Raw genomic sequence first — 12,666 nt, 5'->3', positions numbered from 1 at the left:
CCAAAGGTAGAGGCTTAACCCACTGAGCCATCCAGGGTGGCTTATTTTGCCTATTTTAAACATTTATATAATGGAATTATATAATACATATTGTTTTGTGTCTGACTTTTCTTCATTCATAATAATAGCCCTAGATTTGTCTGTACAATTGGCATAACAATATTTTATTATATTGTTATGTCAATATCAATGATGTATATCATAGATATACAGTAGTCTGTTGCGTGGAAATTGCATAATTTATGTACCCATTTTATTTTTGGTGGCCATTCATTTTTTTCCCTTACTTTTGGACTCATAGATAATGCAACTGCTGGACATTTTGTGTATATGCCTTGGGATGCAGACATGCACATTGCTGGTAGGTATATACTTAGGAGTGGAACTGCTGGGTCAGAGTGGATGTGGGCATTCAGATTTGTAGACACCACCCCATAGTTTTCCAAAGTGGTAAGACAAATTTAACCCCACAACAACGCATAAGAATTGCAGTTGTGCTACATACTTGCCAACATATGGTAGTGTTAGTCTAATTCATCTTAGCCATTCTGTTACATGTTCAATAGTCTCTAATCGTGATTTTAATTTGCATTTTCCTAAATATTTTTTAATGTGGTCTTTTTTGGGGGGGATCAATTTTGTATTTTGTTATCTGGGAATTTTTTTCTTACTCATTTTTAGAAGTTCTTTATATATTCTGCATATATGTAACTTATCAGTTAAATATGTTGCAAATATGTTTTTCTGCCTTGTGGCTTATTTTTCACAGCCTATAGTACATTTAATAATACAGTACATTTAATTTTAATAGATCTAATTATCAATCTTTTCCCTTTATGGTTAGGAACAATTGTTTCTTATTTTAAAAAAAAATTTCCCCACACCAAAATCATAAATATGTTCCATATGCTAATTTGCTAAGAATTTTATGTTTTAACTTTTATATAAAAATAAAACTTTGGGGACACCGGGTGGTTCAGTGGGTTAAAGCTTCTGCTTCAGCTCAGGTCATGATCCCAGTGTCCTGGGATCGAGTCCCACATTGGGCTTTCTGCTCAGGGGAGCCTGCTTCTTCCTCCCTCTCTGCCTGCCTCTCTGCCTACTTGTGATCTCTGCTTGTCATCAAATAAATAAATAAAATTTTTAAAAAATACTTTGTAATAATATAATAATAATAATAATTTATTATAATAAACATAATAATAATGTCATCTACTTGGAATTTTTGTTCATGGTATGAGAGAAGGTTAAAATTTAGTTTTCTCAAAGGGATGTCCAAATGAACCAGCATCATTCATTGAATGGATCTTTTGAAAGCATCTTTTTCCCACTACTCTAAAAGCATTCTCTTTTTATAAGTAAAGTGGCTTTATATTTTGGTTTATTTCTGGACAACTTAGTCTGTGTCAATGGGCTATTTACCCATATTTCCACCCATACTTCCAATATCTTAATCACTGTGGGTTAATAACAATTTTTACAATCTTTACTCTAAGTTTTTTTTAAGATTTTATCTATTTTTTTGACAGAAAGAGAGGGAGCACAAGCAGGGGGAGTGGCAGGCAGAGGGAGAAACAGATTCCTCACTGAGCAGGGAGCCCAATGGGGAGCTCCATCCCAGGACCCTGGGAGCATGACCTGAGTAGAAGGCAGATGCTAACAGACTGAGCCATCCAGGTGTCTTACTCCAAGTTTTAAAACTATTCTGCTTGAAGCATATCTTGGCTATTGCTGCCTGTTTGCACTTCCATATAAATTTTAGAATCTTGTCAATTTCTACAAACTGAAACTTCTGAAATCTTCACTGACATTATAATGAATTTATGGGTCAGTTTGGAGAAAATTAACATTTTAGTTCATGAACATAATATGCCCTTCCTCATATTAAGGCTTTCTTTAATCTCACAAAAATATTTTGTATTTTCTATGTAAAATTTTTTTGCAACTTTAGTGAGATTTATTACTAGGTATTCAGTGGTTTTTTATGCTATTGCGAATAATAGCAATTTTCTTAGTTTCACTTTATAAGTGGGTTGATATAGAGAAATACAATTGATTTTGTTTACTGATTTTGTATCCAAAGGCCATTTTACATTTAGATATTAATCCCAATAGTTCCTCCTTAGATTCGTTGGGATTTTCTACATACATACAATTAAATCTGGAAGACATTTTTTTTTCTTTTGAATTCTTATATCATTTTTTTTACACGATACTGTCTACAATTTGGAGTACATATTTGAATAGAGGTAGTGATAGAGGGTATATTTACCTTATTGGTTTCATATGGAAATCTTAGCATAAATATTTTTTGTAGGTACCATTTATCTAAAGGAACATTTTTTTCTATTTCTGGTTTACTAATAGTTTTGTGACAGCTGTCTTTTTCTGTTTCTTTTGAGATAATCATATAATTTTAACTTTTTATTGTTATTGTGATGCATGAGCTACCTACCCACATCAGCATTCTTAAAATAAATCTAACTTGGTTATAATGTACTTTGTTTTCTACAGATCACTGGAGTTGATTTACTTTTTTTTATTAAAGACTTGAGATTGGTGTATCTTTTCCATTCTTGTAAAAAATTATTGACCTTGTAAAACAAATTGGAAATTGTGCCTTCTTTGCTTTTCTCTGGAATATTTCACAAACAATTATGTTACTTCTTTGAAATCATTTGCAGAATTTACTATTGAGCCAAACACAGTCTGTAGCTTTTTTGGGAAGACAGTTCTTATTTAGATTTGACCCATTTAATAGACATAGGATCATTGCTTTCATTTTTTCTGTTCTTATGCTTTGGTATATTTTCAGGGTTTCCATAGTGGGGAGACTTTGTCAATGTCATCTAAATGTTCCATTTCTTTGAACATGGTTCTTTTCAACTTGCTCTTACTATCATTTTAGTACTATAGTTAGTGTCTTAGTAGTTTCCCCTTTTTCATTTCTGACAGGTTAGTTTGTTCTCCCCCTTCCTGGTCAGGTTAACAGGTTTATTATTGAGTTTACTGATATTTTTATAGAGCCAGTTTAGATGTTCCTCACCTTCTCCATATTGTTTTTCTTCTAAATTATTAATTTTCACTAATTGTCATTATTTCCTTCTTTCTACTACTTTTGTGGTTTATCTGTTGCTGTTTTCTGCTAGAAATAAGTGATTTTAGAATATTGATGTTAGTCTTTTTCTTTTATAATAAAATTACTATTTTATTTTAGCAAAATATTTGCAATGTATTTCCACTAAGTATGATTTTACCTGCATCTGACTGGTTTTAAAAGTTTTATTTTCATGATCCGTCACCTCAGATTATTTTCTGATCTGCGTTTTTATTTTTTCTTTGCTCTATAGGCTACGGTCAAGTTTGTCACATAATTTTAAAACATTTGGTGATATTCTTATTACCTTTGTTTTTGATTTTTTTATTAATTTACTATAGAAAGAACACATTCTATCTGATTTCCATTCTTTGATATTTCTTGTGACATATGCATTTGAAAACAATATACAAGAATGGTCATAAGTGAATTAGAAAGACAGAGAGATTAGATAAATAGATGATAGACAGCAAATATTAATTAGGTTATTTGTAATTGTGCGGCTCAATTCTTCCTTTCTTACTTATTTACGGATAGAAATGTTTGTTCTATCATTTAATGATAGAAGCATTAAATGCATAAAAAACTCTTTATAAGTTTGGGCTTTATACATATTAACCTATGCTATTGGTGGCATAAAATTTATAACTATTATTTCCTCCTCAAGTTTTTCCTTTACTGTTATAAAATATCACCTTTACGTCAAATAATGCCTCTTACCTTAATATCTATTTTGTTTGATATTTGTATAGCTTTGCCAGCTTTCTTCTGGTTAGAATTTGAATGATATGTCTTTTTTCCATCTTCTTTATTTCAATTTTCCTATATATTTATAAAATATTCAGTACATTTTTACTTATATTGACAAATATATTTTATTTATATATTTATTTATAGCACTTTTAAATGCCATAAGTTGTTTTCTCCCCCTTTTCCTAAATCTAGTTTATCACTGTCTTTTTCTTTTAAATTTTTATTTATTTAATTACAAGAGAGAGAAAGACAGAGAGAAGGATAAGCAGACTCCCTGCTGAGTGAGGTCCCTGATGTGGGGTTCAATCCCATGACCCTGAGATCTTGACCTGAGACAAAGTCAAGAGTCAAATTCTCAATCAACCGAGCCACCCAGGTACCCCATCTCTATCTTTTAGGACAGGGGTTGGTAAATTTTTTCTGCACAAGGTCAGAGAGTAAATGTTATTTTATTTTATTTTATTTTTATTTCATTATTTTTAGGATTTTATTTATTTGAGAAAGTGAGAGAGAAGGCACATGAGCAGGGTCGAGGGGCAAAAGGTAGGGGAGAGAGAATCCCAAGCAGACTCCACACTTAATATGGAGCCCTACATGAAGCTCAAGTTCATGATCCCAAGATCATGACACCAGCCAAAACCGAGAGTCAGATGCTCAACTGACTGAGCCACACAGGCATCCTCAGAAAGTAAATATTTTAGACTTTGTGTGTCACATCTACTGTGTGTCACAATTCCTCAACCCTGCTGTTACCATGCAAAAGCAGCCATAGATTATACATAAAATGAATGAAAATAGCTATGCTCCAATGAAACTTCATCTGTGAGATTGAGTCCCATGGCAGCTCTGTGTTAGACATGGAACCTGCTTAAGATTCTCTCTCTCCCTCTCCCTGCACCTCTCCCCACTCTCTCTCTAAAAATTAAAAAAAAAAAAAAAGTAATAAGTTTATATTGTTTTATCTCATATGTTGGGGGTAAAATCTAACATCTTATTTGTTTTTTCTTTGTCTTACTTGTGAGTCATTTCTTTTTCTTTTTTCCCTTTGTTTGATTAACTAAGGATTTTTTTCCCATCATTCAGTTTTTACATTATACATTCTTTTACAATTCCTTAAATGATTTTACTGGAAATTACAACATGCATCCTTTAGATTTACTATGATCATATCTGTATTAGCCCTTTGTTACTTCCTAGGTAATCTTAGAACTCCCTTTGTCCCTCTCTTCTTTCTTGTGTTTATTGTTACATATTAATTCTATATATTTTTCTCCATAAGATGTAATTATTATTTTTCTGCATCCATAATTTGGATTTAAGCACATTTCTCATTCCATATATCTTCTATACATTCTTTTATAAAATTCATAGCTTCCAGAGGCACCTGGGTGGCTCAGTCATTAAGCATCTGCCTTCAGCTAGGGTCATGATCTCTGGGTTCTGGGATCAAGCCCTGCACTGGGCTCCCTGCTTTATGCGAAGCCTGCTTCTCTGCTTGTTTTCCTTCTCTCGGTTTCTCTCTCTCTCTCTCTCTCTCTCTCAATTAAATAAATAAATATAATCTTTAAAAAAATTCCAAGTTTCCATATTGAAAAAATTTCTTTTTGCCCAAATAATTTCCCTTCATTCTGAGTGCATATTGCTGGGAAGCATGGACAAGGGTAGTATCTGATACTTTTTCTTCTTTTTTTTTCTTCTTTTTTCTTCTTTTTTTTGTTATTAATCTAAAATCATGACAGCTAAGACAAATACATACATACATACATACATACAATCATGAGAGCTACTTTTGTTAATCTTCCTTCTCTTTGGAATCATCTCTCAATTTCTGGCTCCCGAGGGCTTCAAAGAGATTTTGTATTTTAAATTTTGCTCAAATTTTATATCTTCTCCCTATATGGTATTATATATTATAGTACATATATTTTTCCCAGGAATGTAATCTGCAACAACTTATGTGGCATAACCAAAAGAATCTTTTTTTCTTTTTGTATGTCCATATAATCTCTTTTTCCCCATTAAGCAGAGATAAGGGAAAGGATGGTCACAGCAACGTATTTTGTTCTGTATCCTAAAACCACTGAAACTGACAAGAAAGAATATATATTTTAGGTTATTTCTGGTTTGTTTTTCATACCAGCAGGATCCTGGAATCCTATTTGTGCTTAGGTTTGCAGTTTTCATATAAATTCTCCTGATCCTCTCCTATTATAATTTTTTTAGATTGATATGCATTAATGTTCCCTTCCCACAGTCACGCCCATTCAAATGAGCAGGCATCTTGACCATATACCTTTTTAATGGATACTGAATTGCTTATTTGGCCACTTAGTCATAATTTCTAATGCCTATAATTTCACTTTCCAACACGGACCAAATTACTTCACTGCAGTTTATCAGAAAAAGTCCACATAATCTTCTAGGAAGTCTTTCAACTACAAGACATTAAGAAATAACTCTTTTTTGTATCTCATGCTTTCCATAAAGTATCTTGATTTTTTTAATCTAATGGGACATTTTTATAATGAAGATACTTATTTCCTACCTCTTATTTTTCTCTATAATTATAAAATCTTATTGCCATGAAAATTTCTTTCTTATGCAGTAAAAAAGGAAATAATAAATTTCTTTGTAATTTTCGTCTCATCATTTAATATAGTTTTAAAGTCAAATATGATCAATTTTCTCTGAAAAATTGAATAAAAATTTAAATAAATAAAATAAAATAGAACAATGCAAGAATGTTATTATCTTTCACACAAATATCCCAAAGTCCTATGCTTTTTTGTATATCGTTTATATAGTAATTGTGTAAACAGAGGCACAAGCAAGACAATTTAACTTGCTTAGGGCCATGTAGGGCAGACAGAGTAATATAGTTAGTGCCCAGATCAATCAGTTCATCTGTTAATCAATGTGTACTGTGCTCAGCGTTGGTTGGAGCTGTGAATCTTAACCACAAGGATGCATCAGAGTCTCTTGTGATGGTTTTTTTTAAAAAATGTATCTAGGGTCCTAACCCCTAAGGTATAGCAATTTGAAGCATGTGGATTATTAAGGAGCTCTACAAATGATTGGGATGCACAGTCTTACTTGAAAGACATGCTTTAGCCAGTGGAGGATAAAGAATAAATGGGCATTGACTCAGGGAAGTTGAAAAAAAAAAAAAGAAACACTTAAAAATATATAAAATAACATGTAATTAAAAATTGAATTTTCTGGCACAGGGTGAGTTAGAAAGACTTCATTAGGAAGATTAAAATTGATCTGTACCTTCAAGATTTGCAAAGCTTTTAGGAACAGAGGAAAAATTGGAAAAATGGAAAAAATGGAAAGAGGAAAAATTACAAGAACCCAGTGGTAAAAATAATCATTGTTTGGGAATCAGGGCAAAGAACAAGATAGTTACCTCAAAGTAGAAATAGTTTCTGTCTTGTTCACTGCTTTATATACACTAGTGTCACCTGTTGAACAAACACGTGAATAGATGAGTGAACTGATCTCTTGGTTCACTTATTATTACTAAATAAGAGTAGCATATTCTGGTGATAGAATAGTGGGAAATAGTTATGAACATGAATGACCTTGAATGCCGGCAGAGAAGTTAAAACAGGGAACAATAAATTAAAAAAAATTATTTGAGCTAGATTCATTACAAGATTACCAACAACATCCTCTAGAAGGATGCCACACTTGAAAAGAAGCCAGCTGAAACATGTGTTGCAATAATGCAGATGTGTAATAATCAAGGTCTTGCATCATTTTCATAAAATAAAAACGAAGCACACCTAACAAATAAAGAGGACATACGCAGTACTAAAAAAAAACCCTTCTAAGCAGATGTCAAACATTATATGACATGATTTGATCGCTCAGTTTAATACTGCATGTTAGCTGATGTGATGATGTGTTGCCCTTACATTGCATTTGTCCTGTAAGTCAGTCTTATCCTACTGTCTGTCTTTATCCTCTCATACCTATCTCCTCATTCTTGAACTTTTCCTTCTCAAATATATTTAGCTAAAACAATTAAATACTAGAAAATTCAGATTGCTGAAATTTTTATTATAATTGGCTATATTCTATTCACGTGACATTTTAAAAACTCAGTTTAGGCTTCAATATCTTAGAATTGATTTACCCTAGAGTGTGGATAGAGGAATAAAAATGAAACATCAAATTTTGCTTTAAGAAAAGATAAGAGGTGATAATATTCTTAGATATTCTTTTAGTGTATAATATATATAGTTAAGAGAGTTTGGGTATATGGTGCCTGGGTGTCTCAGTCAGTAGAACATTTCCCTTTGGCTCAGGTCATGGTCCCAGGATCCTGGCATGGAACCCAGTGGTGGGTTCCTAGGTCAGTGGAGCTAGCTAGCTCTTCTTCCTGCTCATGCTCTGTCTCTCTCTCTCAGTTTCTTTCAAATAAATAAATAAGATTTTTAATTAAAAAAAAGTTTTGGTAGGTGCCAGAAATTTATGGTCTATTATTTAAAATGATTTTTTAAGAAGTCCAAACAATATTTTACAACCTTTGTCTTCAGATATCATATTTTATAGACTGTTACTTTCTTTACTGATGCCTTACTAGTTTTTCATAAAAACTCTAACTTAGCAATGTGGTTTATGCGTGCATTTTCAGAAATACAGGTTATTTCATAAGCTGAGAATCTGTGAAATAATGACCAGTTAGGCAGTATTTACAGTATACAGAGTTTGAAGCGAAAATACCGTAATTAGCAGAACTTTAATTGCTGGGATTGTAAAAGAAAGAAAAGAAATCTGTGCTAGAGTATTCTCAGCCCCACAATTACCTGAAGCATGACTGAAAAAATTCTAAGAGGAGAAAACAACATATAAGTCCATCTCCATAGCTAATCAGATATTCAAATGAGTGACATTCACTCTTTCAGGCCAATGGGGGAATGATGCAACTAATTCTTGGAATTGCTGTCCATCCTAATGGACTAAATGGGCAGAGGGGAGGATATATTTCCTCTGTTTCATATTACTGGGTAATTTTAGCTAGAGTGCAAATGTATTCAGAACAGAAAACTTATTATGGTTTAGGTAGGCTGGAAGCAACAAGATTTTTTTTTTTTTTCCTGAAGGCAAAAAAGTGATGTCAAATGCAAAATTATTGCTGGATTTAATGAGCTGAGATGGCCTTAGGAAGGAGAAATTAACAGTTTCCAATGGACAAAACACCATCTACCACTAAAAAGTTGAACTATATGAGTGCTCACTGAGTATGCTCTCCTCCATCACCACTCACCATTATGCTTGTTTTGACACCATTCATGGATTAAACAACTGACCTTTGAAAACCAATGGTTATTTGAAAACTGCGGTTCCTGTCTTACCAATGTCAATTCACCCAATCTTAGATGAGATAGGGGGAAAAATTGGCTTTGCATATAAAAGCTACATTAACTTGAACGTCTGAATGTTTATGTCTGAGTTTAGGTATCTATCAAGGATTCAAACCAAAGTGGAACAAGAAGAGTATTTAAATCATGCATGGATCTTAGAGACAGAGAGAGACATCTACTGGTCCATTTATTACCAATCCCAAGCACCTCCCCCTCCACTGTAATTAATGTAACATTTTCTCTCTTTACAGCTGACAGCCAAGAGCATAATTAGAGTCTAATAAAACATGGAAAAGTCACAAACGCAAAGTGGAGTAAACAGTAAACAGTGAGGGAGGCGAGGATTCGGGAGTGTGATGGCTGGGTAATGCCTCAGATAAACTGTGTGCACATTGACACTGTCACGCTCTCGGCAGCCCCAAGTGTGCTGGTAGCCCGGTGCAGACAGACAGCTCGAATTAATCCCAAGAGGAGCGCATGACAGGCGAGTGAAGCAGACAATTAGAATGAAGGAGGAAATTGGAAATGGCAAAGGTGTGAACATATGTCAAATTACAACTAAATGATAAATTACAATTCTGTCATTGGAATAAGCGGTAATTAAGAAAGATTTCAGCTCTCCCTCTTGGAAAAAAAAAAAATAAGGGAGAATCACATTTTTTCCCCCAGTTTAGATTTGTTTGCTGAATTGTTTCCATCCATCTCACACATGGGGCTGGATCTTCCTGACTTTGGGGCTGCATTATTTGTGTACATTAAGGATAATTCTTTTCTTTCCTCTTCCCCATTTTCCAGACTGGCAGAATGATAGTGTCAAAATGAACAGGAAGCTGATAGTATCTGATATAAAAACCTGCACTGAGGTTTAAAAAAAAAAAATGAGGCTTGCTGCTGAATGTGCTGCCGTGCTCTAATTATTTTAAACAAGCACTGCACAGTCCAGCTGACAATTAGGGAAGTCTGCTTTATGGCTTGGGGGATTCATATGAAACCTCATAATCACTGTATACATGTCCTTTTCGTTTAGACAGTAATGAATGTGGGTGGGGTTTCTTGGCAGCTTTCGGCCACTTAACCACAATTTAAAACAGCTGTGTAATTATCATGAGTTTTTGAATCCAACATCCAATTCCAATTTAGAGTTTGTAACACCTGTGGTTTTTTACCCCCGCTAGGACCTAGGAAGGGGAGTGACAGAAGCAAAAGTGCAGAGCTGGCAAAAGCCGTCCCGGAGATGGCTCCTTGTCCCACGGGGCCTCTACGTGTCAAGACACAGCTGAAGAAGAAATCGTCACAAAGGCAGATCTCGCATATAAACATGACGTGCAGTGTGCAAGGAGGTGTTCTTCAGCAGAGTCAAGACAGCGTAAACTAGTCTTCAACTCCTAAAAAAGCAGACATGTCGGAGAGCTATATCATCCTTGCAAACTCTATAAAAAAAGGTGGGGAGGGGGTGGGAAACACGCCCATGGAAACAGCCATACAGGTCCTGTACCAAAGGTGACAGTCTTTGATTGTTCAGCACATCTCAAAGCAGATGCTGTTTCATTTGATGACCATTTTCAAATATCAAGTTCTTAGGCACTAATTTTAGAAGTGCAACGACGTTAATAATAACATGAGTAGTAGTGATTTGCATGAGTATTTAGATTGAAATAAAATTTCTTAACATGTAAGCAAAACATCTGCCACATGTTATTTATAAGATAAGCTAACTCTAAACTTTCTGTGCATTATTTGTACTTCTGAAAGTGGTTGTAACAGGAAATAGTTATAGTTTTACATTCACAGAACAATGACTAAGTACAATTATCTAGTGTCTAAAAAAGAAGATCGAAATAATGAAAATTCCTCTTAGAACAAATGCAAATATTTACATCATTTCTTTCTCACCTTCCTTCTAGGGCAAAAAGGAGACTAATATCCAAAAAGCTAAATAAAATTCTCCAGCAGAGAGGTCAGAGGCTCCAATGATCTTCCAGAATAAATCAATTTCTAGCCGCTGTGGCCAGATACTGTAGTTCAAGGCCTTGAGAGCTTAATTGGGGAAGCAAGTTAAAAGTTAAAAGGCCAGAGTCATGTTAATTACGTGAGGTTGTTCTTGTAGAAAATCTGCCCAACACAATCCCACCCCCACCCCTTAGAAAGGGGTATGATCCCGCACCACACTTCTGTAATTTGACAAGGTTTATTTTTAAAGCAATTTATTTGTAGTCATGTATATGCTTCACAAGTAATAAAGCCTAATGTGTTCATTTATTATATTCTTAGTACAGTTTGGGTTAGGAAGCTTCTGACACTGCATGCCAGAATTTCAGAAGGGTTTAAATATGGAACAAATTAAGGGCTGGGTTTCAATTCTTCCTTCTTTTGAAAAGTAAGGGGTGAGAAAAAAATGAATTATAATTGTTGCTCCAATTCTGTTTCCTTCTAGAAATAGAAGTTCTTCTATGGAAACATGAATGTAGGAGAGTAGCCAGAAAAAATCTTGGACTTTTACTCCAATCAGAGGAAAGTGTTCATAAAATAAAATCTGGCAAAAGTATCATTAAACATTTATTAAAAACAACCTAACAGATTAATTAATAATCTATATAATAAAAGTTGAATGGATAATGACATCAGTCCTCTTATTTGGTACTTTGTAAATATAGAGACAGGTAAATATGAATAGTAGAAATCATTTTCCAACCATATAATGTTCCACATTTAACTTATATTTAAGATACATTTTTTACATGTCTACTAAAGCTGAATAGCTTTGAAGTTAATGGTAGAGCACAAACTCCCTTCATGAAATAATGTTATATATAAAGTTGGTTTCTGGATATTATATTTTTTAATAGCAGGTTAGGTCCTCATATTTGCCACATCAGTTAACTTTCCAAAGAGAAGACTTTGTTTAATAGCCATAAGAGGCAATGGAAATTATTTGTTTGGCAAAGGACACTGTTATTTAATATTTAATAGCCAGAAGAGGCAATGAAAATTATTTGATTGGAAAAGGACATGTTGACTTAATATAGACTTAGCATATAGATGTTATGTTGGAGAACACTTTTCAGAAGATTCTTAACCTATAGTACACATATGCTTGGCTGGGTAGGTACAGAAATCTGCATTTTGGACAAGCATCTCATGTAGCTTTCATGTGAACTTGAACTCTGACATGAAACTTCCATGTTGCGTAGGCCCAAGGAAAGTTGTTTGCACCAGAGTGAATACTAGAACAAGATACCTGGAAATTGAGACCAATTTTCGGATCCCCTATCAACCTCCTTTATGAAATTATATTGAAATTATATTCTTGAACAAGTTACTAATATATAAATTAAAGTGAGTAAATCATGTTCCTAATTTCTATGTTCAATTCTATGATTGAAATTAGGAAAATTTGACAATGATGATTATTATAAATTATTTTCAGTACAGATTTCAATGCTG

The sequence above is a fragment of the Meles meles genome, chromosome 2 (genome assembly GCF_922984935.1).
Source record: "Meles meles chromosome 2, mMelMel3.1 paternal haplotype, whole genome shotgun sequence".
NCBI classification, from domain to species: Eukaryota; Metazoa; Chordata; class Mammalia; order Carnivora; family Mustelidae; genus Meles; species Meles meles.
The sequence above is the reverse complement of the archived record's forward strand: the minus strand, read 5'-3'. Positions refer to the sequence as shown.